Here is a 16,554-nt window from a genome sequence, read left to right as displayed (position 1 = left end):
TAGTATTTTTTTTAAAGATTTTGTTTTCTTTTAAGTAATCTCTACACCCAATGTGGGGCTGGAACTTATAACCTCGAGATCAAGAGTCACATGCTCTACCTACCGAGCCAGCCCATTACTGATAGTATTAATAAGGGATATGCAGTGAGGTCAGAATGTTATCCTTATTCTTAATGAACTCAGAAAGATCCTGACTGCTTATGTTTAATGTTGTCTGTAAATACATAATATGTTAATAACCTCTTACAGAGTAGACCAAGAATAAACAGTCACTTCCTACTGTGCCTTTTCCCTTTTTCCCCTTTTTGGGGGAAATGAAGACATTGGCCTATCTCTGAGATAAACATCTCCAGAATTCCTCATGGTCTGCTGAAAACCAGTGTGCAGCCATAACAGAGTTTTTAGAATAACTCTGAGTGATCTGAGTATTTTGGAAACATCTTAAAAATATGCTATGCATAACCATAGTTACTTAAAATGATATTTATAATGATATGAGCTAAATATTATGTTATTTATTACATGCCAGATACTTACTAGCTTTTTGCAGTAATAACTTTGATCTTCAAAACAACACAAAGAAGTAGATACTGCTCTCGTGTCCTACAATGAAGAAACTGAGGCACACAGAAATGAAGCATCTTGCCCAAGGTCACTCAGAAAACAAATGGTGAAACATGAACTCAATCCAAAAAGTTGGTCTTCAAAGCCTACACTTTGCAGCTTCCTCCCATTATGCTGTGGTTTCTCCTGAAAATTTAATGCCGCTTTTGGAGCCAAGACCCACACCCTATGCTTTTTTCAGATATCTCATAGAATCCAGAAGTCAAAATTGGAAAGGTCCCAGAAGAGGTAGACAGTCTGCTCACTGTTGGTACTCCTGGAGAAGACATTCTTAGAACAAAATCAGTATTTCTCAAAGAATGCCATGCATACTACTGGCGATGTGCTAGGTGACTTTGAATATGCATGAGCAAACGGTTCCATATTCATAGCTATGTATATTTAAAATATGCTTCGGATAGACATTATGCTAATATGCATTATGGTAATATATTTTGTGTAATTATCTTAGTTTTTAATTTGAGAAATATCAAAAATATATAACTGGAGAAATAATGTTATAACAATAACTTCTATAGCCATGATTTAGTGCAGAAGTTGTTGATATTTTATTTATTTACTGGTTTATTTGTTCAACAAACATTTATTGAACACCTAATATAGGTCAGGGACTGTTCACAAATAAAAAGACAAGCAAATAAAAAATCCCTGCCCCATTATAGCTTCCATTCTAGTGGGGAGAAACAGATACCAAAAAATGTAGAAGGACAAATAAATAATATACTATGTTAGAAGATGACAAACACCATGGAAAAACAGAGTATCCTAAGAAAGGAGATGGCAATGGAGAGAAGGAGTGAAATTTTAAACACTTAAAATGATTACAAATAAAGTTGAAGTCTCTGTGTTAGCCTCCCAAAATATATTATTTTGATTCAGGTTCCTTTCTCTGAGGACACTCTCTGTACCATGCTTATTTTTATATTCTCCTGAAGCCAGAGACAAATTTCATCTTAAAATAAGTAACAAATAATTAAAGTAGATAAAAATAAATGGTAAACAATTAAATATTAAAAAAAAACTATTATTAAATAATGATAATAATGCTGCATGGATGTAGCAAAAAGTGCAAGAGCATTTGAATGATTAAATTATTCACACAGGGAGCACCAAACACTTTTTTCTTCCCCCATTGATTCTGCCTGTGTTGATGGGAGGAGGGAGAAAAATTGGACTCACTCTCCCCAATCAAGTCAGCTTTTGGCGTGAAAGATGAAATGCTTCCTCACAAGGCCAGAGGGGAGGGTTCTGTCACCCATCACGCCTGAGATTCTACAACCCTTATTTCCTGCTTACTTACATGAGTACCTCTGTGGAGACAGCAGAAGGTGAAATGCAGAGAAGAATACAAAAAGAAGCAAAACCATTACAACCCATTCCCTTCTGTTACGCGACTACATTTACATGACGCTGATGTAGAATTATGTGCAGACTGCATGACTGTTCAGGGGCTAATGGGCGAGGCAGGGGCCACGAGGTGCACAGAGCAGGATGCAGGCTTCTCCTTGCAGAGAACCAAGAGGCGATGCCAAGTGCTAAGGATGAGTGCACCCCTTTCCTTGACCACTGAACTATCTTCAAGTCAGTGTTGCTAGGGTGTACCTGGGTGGCTCTGTGAGTTGAGCATCTAACTTTGGCTCAGGTCGTGATCTCACTGAGTAGGGCTCTGTGCTGACAGTGCAGAGCCTGCTTGGGATTCTGTCTCTCCCTCTCTCTCCCTGACTCATGCTTTGTCTCTCTCAAAATAAATAAACTTAAAAAAAAAAGACTTAGAATATCCTCAGTTGTCACATTTTACAGAACCTTTAATCTCTCAGGATCTCTGTCTTTGCTATCATCGTCACCATCACATTTATCATGTATTGTTTTCTCTCAATTTTTTGCCTTCTCTGAACTTGCCATGCTATTCCTTGATCCCTTGGATTAAGAGGCAGCTACGATGTACTACTACTAACTACTACTACTAGTAAGCATTTGTTTGTATGTTTACTACATGCCAAGTGCTTTTAATGCATTATTTCATTAATCTTTACCATGACTGCATGAGATAGATACTAGCATCATCTGTAATTTATAGTTAGAAACAGAACTCACCAAGATCTCGGAACACTGCTGATTTCACTTCCTTTTTCTACCTACCACCCTGACTACCAGCTGGCTTGGGAACTCCAAAAGGGCATCTATGAAAGTGGCATCCGTGAAAATGGCATACAATTTCCTGCAGGAAATTTAACACTCCAGGAGTTTGACATTATAAAGGCCTGGAACTATCCACCAACTGGTTGGTGTTACCGAGAACCACGATTACTCAAGAAATTTCTGTTCCCTCTGTTTCAACTTTCTTTTCCACAGGGGAGTGCCAAATACCTCCATATCCTATTCAGAGAGAGAACTGGAAAAACAGTGAGACCAAGTGACTCACTTGAGAAGAACAAGCAGAGAGTAGTGCTAAGGAATCAGACTTTTATTTTATTGCAAAGTCCAGCCACTTACTTTGCTTTTTAACAACCTTGAGTGACATTGGGTAAAAGATTCTATCAAGGACAAACATATTTGGAGTAATTATAATCTCTGATTACACGATATGATTTTCTTCATTTGTTATGTTTTTTCTGATGGCAAATTTTAATACATTCTGTTGGAAAACCTTAGAAAGTGCAAAAAATAGCTAAGCTATTTTGTATGTTTCAGCCTTGATTTCGATTACATTCAAATTATTCTCCTCTTTTGCCTCTGCACCCTTGCCCCATTTTTAAAGACCCAGAGTCCAGGGTAGGAGAGACCCAGAGCATCCCAGAGGGCAGCAGCACAAATTCACTCCCCTCCAGCCCTGCAGCTCATTTCACCCATCTCCCCTCCCCCTTAGTCTGGTGGCTCACCATTGGTCGTTGCCATGACAACCAGCAGCTGCCAGGACAGGCAGCCTCTACCGCAGCAGGGGTGGGGCCTTGGGGGAGGGGGCAGGAGAGGAGGAGCCAGAGGAGGTGTCTGCTGCAAGTTCCTGGCTGCTTCTGAGCTCACCCCATCCTCCGAGAGGGAGGAGGCCAAGTGGTGATGCCGCTGCTCCTGTCGCCTCGACTGCTGATGCTCTAGTGAGGCTGGAAGGGTGGTTCCTCTTCGCCCCGTCGCCAACCAGAGAGCGAGGGAAAAAAATCCCACCGGCAGCTGCTGATGTTGGGTTCGGAGGCTGCATCCGACTCGGTCACAAGGAAAATGGATTCAGTTTGCATCTCTCCCTCCTTTCAACAGCTTCTCCGGGTCTCAGCATGGTAAGCAGGAGACTGTGGGGCTATCTTCTTGGTGTAGCTGCCTGTTAAAGGACCTGTGTGTACATTTGCGGCCAGCACTTGAACAATGACTCCCTCAGAGTAGGAGAGGAAGATGTGGAGACAGAGATGGGGATGGAGGGAGAGGAAGGTTGCCAGGAAGAGAGAAGTAAGAAAGCATCCGCTGTGTATTTAAAAAAAAAAAAAAAGAAAGAAAAGAAAAAAGGTCTGATTTTATCTTGAACCGGCTCAGAATGCAGACTGAGCCACTTGGTCCCTTTCCTTCCAAGCTTAGGAGCAGAATCAGGGGTGGAAAAAGACCTAACAAGAAATGGGTGTTATTGAAAGGACTCATTTAATTTGCAGCTCTCACATACAGGGTTGGGCCTTCCTCAAAAACCCATTTGGTGCCTCCTGAGCTTCCCGGCCTAATTATAAGGTGATTTTGCTTATTTCCTTCATCGCTAAGAAAAGGTGGCCCCGGAATTTATCATTCCATTTCATATTCTAATGCACTCTTGTTGAGAAGCGATTTGCCGGAGAGAGTTTGATTTTTAGTAGATAGATGTGATTGTGAACATACAAATGTGTATCCTATGGGTATACATATCTTATATACACATTTTTCTAGTGCATTTAGGAAACATTTATATGCATACTGTGCTTTGCAATCATATTTATGGGTTATAAATGTCCTTGCATGCTTGGAAGTAATTGCACATTTTTGAAACTATGCTTCTGGTTTGTATTATTATTCATTGGCTTCATTTGGATTAATGTGAGATTTATTCTTGTTATTGTCCCTTAGTTTCATTGTGACCAATTAGGACAGATGCCTATCATTTAATTCTGTATCTTAGCACTAGATGCGAATTCACAGCCTGCCTCTTTTCTTTATTTTTAATTGGGTTTGTGGGAGGTGACTTGAGAGCCCTGAATTTACAATGATGGGAAAGGGAGGTGGCTTGTGGTATTATTTTGTGTCCAGCATCTTGCCAAGTGAATATTGAAACAAATCAGTTTTCTCAAAATTCCACTCCATCCCCTTCATGTTTATGCCTTGTGTCCCAGGGAAGCACAGACAAGCTGGAAGGTGAAATGCATTCATTTTATTTGATAAGGCTGCTTGCTATTTGGTCTTCATTCCTTCAGTATCCAGGCACCATTTTATAGTTCTCTCAAATGTTGTATTATGGGTCTATTTATTTAGGTGGTTAAGTAGGAAAGTGGGATTGTTTTGAAAATATAGGTGTTCCCAAGTACCTTAGCCATTTCCAAATTAGCCTGCTTATACAATGAAATGAAACAAGAGACTGAGCAAAGCTTAGCATGAGAATGTGTGGCTTGTAGCCCGAAATGGGGGGCTGTTGTAGTTTACAAATGCTTACTGGGATCTGTTTGACCTTTATTATGTCAAGGCTTTAAGGCAGCTCAGGAGACTGAAGATGCCTGAAATGAGTAGGGTACAGGGCTCCATTACTACCCGGGATAATGGATCTCATTGAATTAAAGCCAGAAAAATCCTTGCAGGTAAAAGTGTATTACATTCATCATATGGACTAGTTTTATCCATCCATCTCTTCTCAAACAATATCATTGTCAGTGCAAACATTTTTTTGCAATGTAAAGTTACATTATTTTTTGTCTTAATCTTGCATTTTATTTTACACACTGCCTCCTCAGTTAAAATTTTTACATGTGTCTGAATCAAGTTTATAGTTTAATTTCTCAGAGAATAAATATTCTAGTTGGTTTATATATAGGAAGATTTAGTGGAAGAATGGATTTAATATGCTCACAGCATGTCATATATTATGTAGATTCACAACTCTGTAAAGTCATGCTATCGTGTGCCTAATTATAACAGCTAAATAAAGTAGAGCAAGGAAAGAAGTACTGGTCTTACATGTCATATCAAATATTTATAACACACTGCATCCTACATCTTTTAGTAACTTTCGACTTCCAAAAATTAAAATTTCAGATATATCGACAGTAAGCTTAAGAAATTAAGACATGTTTTGGTTGACCCTGTTTCATGCAATGGGGCTTTGTTTTATTTCCTTTGTGTTGAGTTTTCATTGGGTTGTGGTTTTATAGGAGAAGTTGGTATAGTTAGGGCAGAGGCCAATCACTGTAGGCTGTGGACACAGAACAGATTATCAGTAGTAGCACGTTTCACCTGTGTGGTAAGACCCTGATGGGAATCATAGACCTAGTTTTTGATCCCACAGCTTGAGACAATTATATGGCCTTTGCTGAAGGGCCACACAAAAATGAAGTGTGTTTAAAGGACTACAAGTGGATTTCTCTAACAAAAGGATAAGGAAACTAGAATTATTTCATTTGGAGAAGAGAAAATTGAGAGAAGACAATCATTTGCTTCAGAAGAGCTGGGGTTTATTTGGAGCCTAAAATTTAGTCAGTGGGCATCATCAGGAAGAATGAAGATTAGAAATATAGAATGTAGAGGGACACCTGGGTGGCTCAGTTCATTAAGCGTCCAACTCTTGGTTTTGGCTCAGGTCATGATCTCGAGGTTCATGAGTTCAAACCCCACATCGGGGATCCTCTCTCTCCTTCTCTCTGCTCCTCCCCTGCATGTTCTCTCTCTCTCAAATCAATAAACTTAAAAAATATATATATAGACAATGTAGAACTTCCTGATAGCAAAGTTGAGTTGTCAACTGGGCAACCAGATTAGACCGTACATTCTTTCTTTCATTAAAACCTCCAAAAGTTTGACCTAGACATGCACTTATTTCAGATAGTGTAGACTAGATTCTTTGTCAAGAACTTCTCTGGCTTTTTCTAGAGTAAACTGTCTATTTTAAAGTGTGCTTTAGTTGTTTAATATCTGGTACTTCGAGATCTATAACATTAAGACTCCATTTTGCAGTGGTCTTCTAAATTACAGAATCTGTATATTTTTAAAGAAATCGATTGACCATCTGCTTGGAAAATTTTATATGTCATCTTGTCAGGATGCACGGAACTAAATGTTGGCCTCTTCATAAGATTCTTTTCTCACAACTTTGTGTAGTCTGATATCTAACAGTCATATTAAAATTATTCCCTGTTGTATGGTTAATTTTGAAAACTAAAATGTGGTTGAGTGGGTCTAGATACAAAATAATTCAGAAGCCATCAAGTTGATTTCAGAACAAAGTATTTGAAAAATACATGCAAGTTATTGTGTAAATGTGCTGTTTAACAACATACAAATTTTGTTAGTTACCCTTTTCTCAAACACTGTCTTGTAAATGCCAATCGTGTTGGAATGTTAAATATTTTGACTAGAAATTTGTTTTAGTTGGAGCATAGCATACATTATCTAATTCCTCACTTTGTAATAGGATGTTCCCTATTTCTTCAAGTGACCTCAGAACATACTTCAATTTTATGTACATGCTTCTAGACTCCAAAAGGATGACTTAGTAAATGTCTGAAAAGTCAAAACCATTTTCTACATTTCTCATAGATTCGTAAAAAGATTAATGATTTGTTTTCCATGATTACAGCCTAAAAGAAAACCAAATTTATCATGGACGTTCCAACATAAATAACTCAAGAATCTGTTGTTCTGCCTGAAATAAATAAACCAGATTTATACCTGAGTGTTAATGTGAGAGGTCAGTTACAAAATTCCTCCTGTTTGTATATCCCAACTATTATTCTACCAAGTAAAAACTGTGTTTTTACAAAAGAGGAATTAATCATATAATCAAACTATTTGTAGAGCTCTTATATGACTGGACAAATTTGCATATCCTAGGAATGTAGAATATCCTACATATTCTGTATGATATACAGATATATACGTAAGATATATAGATGTGGAAAGAATATAGTTGTAATAAGTACTACCATTACACCTTACATTAATATCATCTTTTGTAGTTCACAAAGTCTTTTTACATTCTTTATTTTTCATCTAATATTCCCCCACATTCTATCTTGCTGGTAAAACTGTGTCATTATAACTATTTTAGATGTTTTTTTTTAAGTTGATGTATTTATTTTGTGTGTGTGCGACAGAGAGAGAGAGAAAGAGAGAGAGAGAGAGAGACTGCGCACGAGTAGGGGAGGGGGAGAGAGAGAATCCCAAGCAGGCTTCACACTCCACCCTAAGCCCTACACTGGGCTCTATCTGAAAATCTGAAGATCATGACCTGAGCCAAACCTACTTACTGAGCCACCCAGGTGCTCCATCATTATAGCTATTTTAAATAAGTGGAAACAGGCTCAGAGAAGTTAGACTTGTCCAAGTTTGGGTTTGGTAAATGGTCTAACTGGACCTGGATATCAAATCCCATGAGCCCACATCTGCCATGTTAGAACATTTAACATATTATCTTGCTAATTAGAATTTTAAAATATCAAATATAGCAAATCTGCATTAAATGTGGCTATTTGTATTTGACTTTTTATTTGAATATGTCAGGTGCCATGATTTGCTCTTTGATCACATTGAATTGCCAAATAGACTCAGTGTATGCTTAGGGTATCAGCCTCCCCCTCCAAAAATGGTGCATGCAAAAATTATTTTGGAGAAAAGCTGGATTCTTGATATTTTAGAAAAGCATAGTTGCATTTGTTTGGGGAAAAATCAGAACTTTGTTGGATTGATGTGCCCTTATTTTATGGCTAAGTATTGTTTTTATTTTTAGTGACATCCAGCTTGGGAAGTAACGTAATTTATTTCTGTGCTTAGGACCAAATTAAGATTTCTATAGACCTCGGACCTTGAAAACACTTAGCCATACCTCCCACCTATACTTCCTAAGCATCGTTCCATGTACATGTTCTTATAATTAAAAATGATATTAAATCATAAAAATGTGTACATCAGTTCAACAGCTTTCTGATATTTTCCCTGGGCAAATACTTTTACACTTTTGTGAAACACCAACAATTTAGTACTTTTCTCCAAAAATATTCTAATTTTTTGGTGTCTTCCTTTCTTTGCCAATGCCCTAGGCACATACTTTGTGTCTGACTATTTGGTACTTCAGCAGTGGCCAAAGAGCAAATTAAGCCATTTGAACTATCATTCCACATTTGGGAAGTGTCCTTTATAATTAACTAGCTTGTAGTACAAGTGAGATCTGTCACACTAGACATTCTAATTTAAATAAATATTCACCAATATAATTAAATTTTATCTTTTAAAGGGTTTTTTTTCACATTTAAAAAATATATCCTCATTGCAAGGAACAAAAAAAGGTAATATATAAATGTGTAAAAGGAAAATCACCCATAAGCCTGTCATCAAGAAATGATTACTGTAAGCATTTTGAAATATTTCCTTCTAGATTTTTTTAAACATGCGACTATAAACACACTCAGACATACAATTTCATTAATGGGACCATACTCTAGGCATTGTTTTGTAGTTCTTACAAGGTAACCATCTTTTCATGTCAACAAAATATGTCTCTACTAAATTTCCAATCTCTGTGTGCTTTTTTTCCCCTGATGATTCAAGCTGTTTTTTCCCCCACTCAAGGGTCTCTATGCTTTGTTTCAAATACTTGTCATGAAACAGGTAGATCTTGCTTGATTTACAGCAGCTGTGAGTCAAGCATTTTTTTTTTTTTCAGGAAATCTGAGCTCTGTTACCCTGACTGCCATTGCACCTCACAATGGGTATTAAATTAACCTTGGTTTTCTCTTGTCTGCTCATAATGAGTGAGTTTTAAGCCCAAGTCAATGAAATCTTTGAATCACTAAAAGCATCGTCATGTACATGCATAAGCAGACAAGCCAACACAAAAACAAAATAAATTTCTTTCAGGTTTTTGTCATTTTTTCCTCAGTATGGTAGTGGCATCTTGCAGTCTTAACCTCTTTGTCCAACTCAAATGCTCTATGAAAGCAGACTTAACATATATTAGCTGTCACATGACTTCTCAGACTAAACTGAGATATATTTTTGGCATCTATTTCTTAAACCTGTGTATGGTTTTTATTTTTTTTTAATTTTTTTAAAGTTTTATTTATTTTGAGAGAGGCAGAGATAGCATGAGTGGGGGAGGGGTGGGGGGGAGAGGGAGAGGGAGAGAGAGAATCCCAAGCAGGCTCCACACTGTAGCACAGAGCTTGACGTGGGGCTCAAACTCATGAAACTGTGAGATCATGACCTGAGCCAAAACTGAGAGTTGGTTGCTTAACCTACTGAGCCACCCAGGTGCCCCTGTATTATGTTTTTTAAATGAAAGCTGAGTCATCTGGCTCTTTTAAAATATGAATGGTTGGAATCTCCTTATACTTGAAGTTTGAGCTTTAAATATAACTCCTTGGAGAGATTTTCTTAAATATATTTCTGTTCTCTGTGCCCTGTGGTTTTCCTTCATAGCATTTATCAAAGTTGTAATTACAGAGCTATTTATTTGCTTACTTGATTTTCCATACCCTTCAGTAGATTTGAAGTTCTATGAGGGCAGAAAATGAAACTGTTGGGGCACCTGGGTAGCTCAGTTGTTTAAGCATCCAGCTCAGATCATGGTCTCCCAGTTCATGAGTTCAAGCCTCACATCAGGCTCTCTGCTGTCAACATGGAACTGGCTTCAAATCCTCTGTCCCTCTCACTTTCTGCCCCTCTCCCACTTGCGTGTGCGCATACGTGCATGGTCTCTCAAAAATAAATAAACGTTAAAAAAAAGATTGTGGAATAGCTGTGATTATCATTCTTTTATTTTGGTGCAAACACAAAGTGGATTGTATTCTTTTTTGTGATATTCTCAGGATTTTAAGGTTTTGATAAAGGAAAACCAAATCATTAAAGGCAATAAATCACAATGCTTTAAAAACCTGTAATTAAGAGTTGTTCACTACATGCTATGACATCAAAAAGAAAAGCCGTGAACATTTCTGTGGCTCCTTTTATTTCCTTTCAAAACTGAATTGCAAGTCAGAAATGATGACACCAGTAGGCAAATACCTTTGGATTCATTGTAATTTATTAAAATAAATTAATAATTTAATTATTATTAGCATCAAATTACATGATCCACACTCAGCTATTTTGCTATTCTGGAAATCCACTCTACTAAATTCGCTAATCATAAACAAATCATCCCTTCATATCTGTATCCAGAAATTAAGACTAAACAGAAATGGAAGTAATATCCTTACTGAAAAGATAAATTAAGGTGGCATCTTGCCTTCATGGAAATTCTGGAACTTAAGGATGAGGTAGAAGTCTTTGTTCCCTTTCTTTGCTTGACATCTAAATCAAGATCATTTACTGCAGTGCTTGAAATTCCGGAGCCTACTGCAGCAAAAATATACTTAGAAAACCAAGAGTCTGACTAAGTTTAGTTGACAATCTCTGTCAGAAAACAAGTCCCTGGTATTATTTTCAAGGAGGAAATTTGCTGAAATCACTGGGACTCTAAAAAAACTTTGCAAGCATGTGCCAAAGAAAAAGGGTGATATTTTCCTCATGACTTCTGTTCCACACTGGAAATATTCCCCTGGAAAATGCTACCAGTATAACTACAATGAAAATGTAAACCAAGCAAATGTTTCTTTCCCGCATTCCTTATCTGGTTCTTTCCTGTGCAGCATTTCATGGAGAGAGGTTACCTTCCAAAAATAAACTGAGCTCGTACTCTGTAATCATTACTGATCCACATTATGTCTCCCATAAACTACTCATAGGTCAGATATACCTACTTTGAACATATTTTCCAGAACAAAAGCCTTTTTTTTTTTAAATGAGAACATACTGAGGAAAACAACTAGAAAAAATACTTTAAATGAGTACCATTCTTAAAAATCCTCAATATGGTGGGGCTCCTGGGTGTCTCGATTGAGTGTCTGACTTTAGCTCACTTATGATCTTACAGTTCATGAGTTCAAGCCCCACATCAGGCTCTGTGCTGACAGCTCATAGCCTGGAGCCTGCTTTGGATTCTGTGTCTCCTCCTCTCTTTTCCCCTCGCCTGCTCATGCTCTGTCTCTCTCTCTCTCAAAAATAAATAAACATTAAAAAATTTTTTTAAATCCATGACATGGTGTCATTCTACCAAAAAACCCATTAGACAACTGACAATAATTTTTTATATAACAGTCACCAACCTGGAGGTGGTACAAAAATGAACACCCTGAATTCTCATGAGAATTCTCAAAATTCTGTTTATTGGCACTGACAAGACAGAGAGAAGGAGTTAGGTGTTTTGCAGATACTCTAGATCCCAAATGTGCTTTCTTATGAATTTCCTAGATAATTCAGATTATGAAGATGGGTACTCTGGAATTATTGGGGTTTGTCCATCATCTGCTCTGCTCCAGTTACCTAGATCCAGGGGAAAGAATTACTCTTACCTCACTGGTTCATTCTTTGTCTCTCTTATCTCTTGACGAGGAATTTAACTGTATTGAACCATGAGATAAATTTTATATTTTAGAAAATAGATGATTTTGATTTATTAAGGAAAACATTTGAATTATGATTTACTTTTATTTTTAAAACACTTCATTGAATAAAAGCATCTACAAAGTTTAGAATTTATAGTGTTTTAAAAAATTTTTTAATTTATTTATTTTTGAGAAAGAGAGAGGGTAAGCAGGGGAGGGGCAGAGAGAGAGAGAATCTCAGGCAGGCTCTACACTGTCAGTTCAGAGCCAGACACGGGGCTGGAACTCATGAAACTGTGAGATCATGATCTGAGCCAAAATCAAGAGTCAGATGCTTAACCAACTGAGCCACCCAGGCAATTCTCCACATTTACAGTGTTTTGAGCCAGATGCTTAAAACATCGGCCATCATTAAAAATAAACCCTAGCTTTTAAAAAATGAAGTAGCAAGGAACCTCTTACCCTAGTTACTTTTTCATAGAAGGAACAGTTTGGCCATCTTGTTCTCTTAGGTAGGTTATCCACATTTGGGGATCCACAGGGTGCAGTGCTATGCTCTGAAACAAGAAAAAGGAAAATAGCCTGCTATAAAGGAAATTGATTTCTTCACCCCTGTGTGACTGTTAGGCTTTTATCCCCCATAGATTTGAATGAACCCAATCTCTAAATGTATGCTTAAAGATGCCTGATTCATACTAATGCTCTTGTGTGAACAGGTTTGACTACACATACTGTCCCATCTCATTTAATATGTGATTTTATATATTTTTTCTTTTCATGTTGTTTTTACTTTTTGAAATCAAACCTAAATGGTTCATCCTGGGCCCCTGAAAGGTAGTAAAGAGATAAGATTAATATTTCTAGTCAGTCACTGGTCATCTCTTACTGAACTTTCAATAACATTTGTATAGTTGGAAAACATTAACTGTCTAAATTTGTTTTATATAATCGTCTTGCTTTGAAACATCGACCTTTGGCTGTATTGTTAGCTGTAATCTAAGCAGAATTGATCCATTCTTAGTTCAAATGGTATCATCACTTACTACATTCTTGATGTCCTTAAATGCTGTTTGACTAACAAAAGGATCTTTATGACAGAGAGTAGCTGATGAAATAGTGGAAAAGCATTTTGTTTAGGAGATTGTCATTTTGCAAAGAAGCACTCTCTCGAGTCAATCTGCAAAATTTTCAGACTTGATGCTGACTTGTCTCTATTCTTTACAAGAATTAGGGACATCCATCATTTACAATTTTATTTATAATTCAAGTAAAACAATTTATTCCAACAATGAATGGGATAATCCTGACCCTCTTAATAACAAGGATATCTGACATGCTCTGAGTATAACAAGTATGAAAAGAAGAAAATAGAACAACTTATTTTCTCTAAGTCATCCGCAAAAAGAAAAGCAGCAATATTCTTTGAGTACCTATTCTGTATCTACTAGACTGTTTTCATCCATGTCCGTTTTTGCAATCCTCACAACAGAGACATTGTTCTTCCCACTTTGCAAGAGGAAAATGGAGCTTGGCGAGGTTAAATTTCTTAAAGCCATTCGGTTAGTGAGTTTAGAGCTGAGATTGAAGCAAGATTTATCCAATTTTTTAGCACAGTAGTTCAAATCTGGAGCCTTGTGGAGTAGACCCAGCTCAGGGAAGTGTTTGTAAACGTGTGTTAAGTGTTTGTAAACAACTGTCTATGCCTCCAGCACAGAGGTTTTTAAGACACACTTTTATCCCCAAATTTTATAATTTTAACATTAAAATTTTTTTTTAATGTTTATTTATTTTTGAGAGAGAAAGAGAGAGCACAAGTGGGGGAGGGACATAGAGAGAGGAAGACACAGACTCTGAAGCAGGCTCCAGGCTCTGAGCATTCAGCACAGAGCCTGACATGGAGCTTGAAACTCATGGACTGCGAGATCATGACCTGAGCCGAAGTTGGACACTTAACTGAATGAGCCACCCAGGCACCCCTATAATTTTGACATTTTAAAACACACCTGAGTATCTGCTTCTTCTTAGCAAATGAGAAAATCTGGCCTCACTAGGCCCACATCCCCTCATGGCAAACATATGTGAGTTTGCTAATGGGCACTCTTCTGGGTGGGTACCGTGCTCTGCAGTGTGTGTGTGCTGCATTGACCGCCCCCCTTCTGTCCCCTCCACTCATTTGATTTAACTCTTTTGCACTTGAGACAATTGGGGTCTTAACTCCCGTTTGGCCCATTTTCATTTCATTACTCCATGTTATTTCCCAGTAAAACATGGATTTTGTTCTTCAGGGAAACATCCAGATTTCATTAATATAAAAGCTGAAATTGAAGATAAAGAATGACCCAGCAGATAAGAATTTGATAAAAATGAACTGTCTGCATGAACTTTAAGCTGTTGATCTGTTTTTGGGGTAATCACAATGACACAATGATAATTTGCAACTTCAAGTGTTTCTTTTTATGCCCCATCAATTATTTATCTTTTTTATAATTAGTAAGCTAAGACATTTTTTCACAATTGATTTGTATTTAATACTTTAATAACTTAATACAAGTTATAAAGAGCTTTTGATAAAGTCTCACATATGGTATGTTATATTGTATTATTTTACATTATGTTGTGTTGTTTATAATCATCCTCAGAGTAAAGTTCAGAGTGTCTACCTGTGTTTAGTTAGCATCACCTAACTACTAATTGAAAGGTACGGAACTTAAATCTAGATTTCTTTACTTAAACATTGTTTTTCTATAAGATCCTGCCCCAAACAATCAAACAATCCATCAGTGATGTGGATCAGGGCCAAAAACTTATGACATGATCTGAACTGGCCTCTAAGCCTTAAGTCAGGTGCTAAGGTAAGTTAAGTCTTTTGGTTCTTCCTCCCAGCTCCTTCTTTTCACGTATAATCTAGGTGTGTATGTCTGTATATGGGAACAACTAGATAAACAAGAGCTTTGATCCCTGTCCAAAAGGAACCTCTGTTTTCACAAGGAAAAAAGGCCAAATTTAATAGAATGGTAGCACATGTAACACTTACATGGAACGTATAGCCAGCACCGTGGTCACCAGCCCAAGTCTCTGTCTTTATGAGGTGACCTCCATGGCTTCTAGCTAATAAACCTAGCCTACTTTTTTTAAGCCTAAACTATTGATGCATATGCTGATGAGGATGGTTTTGAATCAGTATTGAATCCTATCTTTCCCCTCCTGAGGTGTATCTTTCATTTGATGAGCCAAATGTAATAATGCTTCCATTAATAAATAGAGATTATTGAGGTATATCAATCTACTCTTTAGACTAAATTTAGGTTTAAAAATGTCTAAAAAAATGCAGTCAAAACATATTCGACATTCATGTCAGTTGTTGCTGTTGGGTTTTGTTTTACTACTTTGTCTAGATGCCAAGCATTGCACTAAGGTCATTGCATACCTTGTACCAGCACACTTTGAAGAAGGTAGTAGTATTCTTATTTTATGCATGATGAAACTAGGGTTTATGGAGGTAAAGCAACGTAATACTTTCTCCAGATTATCCGTGAGCGATGGAAGCAAACTCTGAAATCAAGTGCGCTGGACTCCCAAGTCGTTCTTAACTAATATGCTAATTACTTCCCTTTTGTAACGAAAATTTGATTGTGCTCCTGAAAATTAAAGTAAATGAAGAGAAAGGCAGATACGTTTTTAATGTTATTATCATTGTTCAACATTAATCAAGACCCACTTCTTGCTAAAGAAAGGATAGCGGCAATGTGTGAAAATGTACATTCAAGAGCAAGGACCATATAACCAGTTTCCTCAGAGAAGAAAGAAAACAAGGAAGGGTCTGAATGAATCCCAGTTCTATTGTAAACCTTTTGGAGAGTCTGTGTTTAAGTAACTACTTGATGATGCATGAGTTATGTGTATTTGTACAATATAATCGGGGGTTCTCTTTTTAAAGCAAAGTTTTAAATAAGCATTTAATATATTTTAATAACAGAAAACTACCTAGGTTTTCTTCCTACTTTTTTCAAGTAATAAAGAAGCAGGAAAACATCTTATGCTGTGTTTTCCACAGTTCTGTAAACTATGAACATTTTCTTTTTCTCTAAAGAGATTCAGAGAGCAGTTTTACAGAAATGTCATCTCTGAAAAAAAATCCCCAAGTGCAAAACAGACTGAGCAGCACAAATCCTAGCACTTAATGTTGTGAACAATACAGTTTCTGTGCTCTTATAGTTTCCGTGGAACCAAATTCATGCAATTTAAGACTTTTTTCGTTTCAATTTTTGTTTATAGTGAATAGCAGGAGTTTTGACAAGGA

At 37.0% G+C, this 16,554-nt stretch overlaps 1 protein-coding gene across 8 annotated transcripts in view; it reads left to right on the top strand.

The window, feature by feature from the left end:
• The window catches only part of JAKMIP2 (janus kinase and microtubule interacting protein 2), a 217,447-nt gene that overhangs the window by 33,138 nt on the left and 167,755 nt on the right, over window positions 1–16,554 (top strand). For 4 of the 8 annotated variants that reach the window (XM_015083175.3, XM_027042116.2, XM_027042110.2 and 1 more), the window contains exon 1: window positions 3,581–3,893. The exons of 1 other annotated variant lie outside the window; for it this stretch is intronic. The gene's annotated coding sequence lies outside the window, so the exon portion shown is untranslated. Of the gene's footprint in view, window positions 1–3,579; window positions 3,894–16,554 lie in introns of those variants that run through there. 3 more of the 8 variants (XM_053222852.1, XM_053222847.1, XM_053222835.1) reach the window with 1 other exon arrangement.

The sequence above is a fragment of the Acinonyx jubatus genome, chromosome A1 (assembly GCF_027475565.1).
Source record: "Acinonyx jubatus isolate Ajub_Pintada_27869175 chromosome A1, VMU_Ajub_asm_v1.0, whole genome shotgun sequence".
Classification (NCBI taxonomy): Eukaryota; Metazoa; Chordata; class Mammalia; order Carnivora; family Felidae; genus Acinonyx; species Acinonyx jubatus.
Note: the sequence above shows the minus strand (reverse complement) of the source record. Positions and strands in the feature narration are given on the sequence as shown.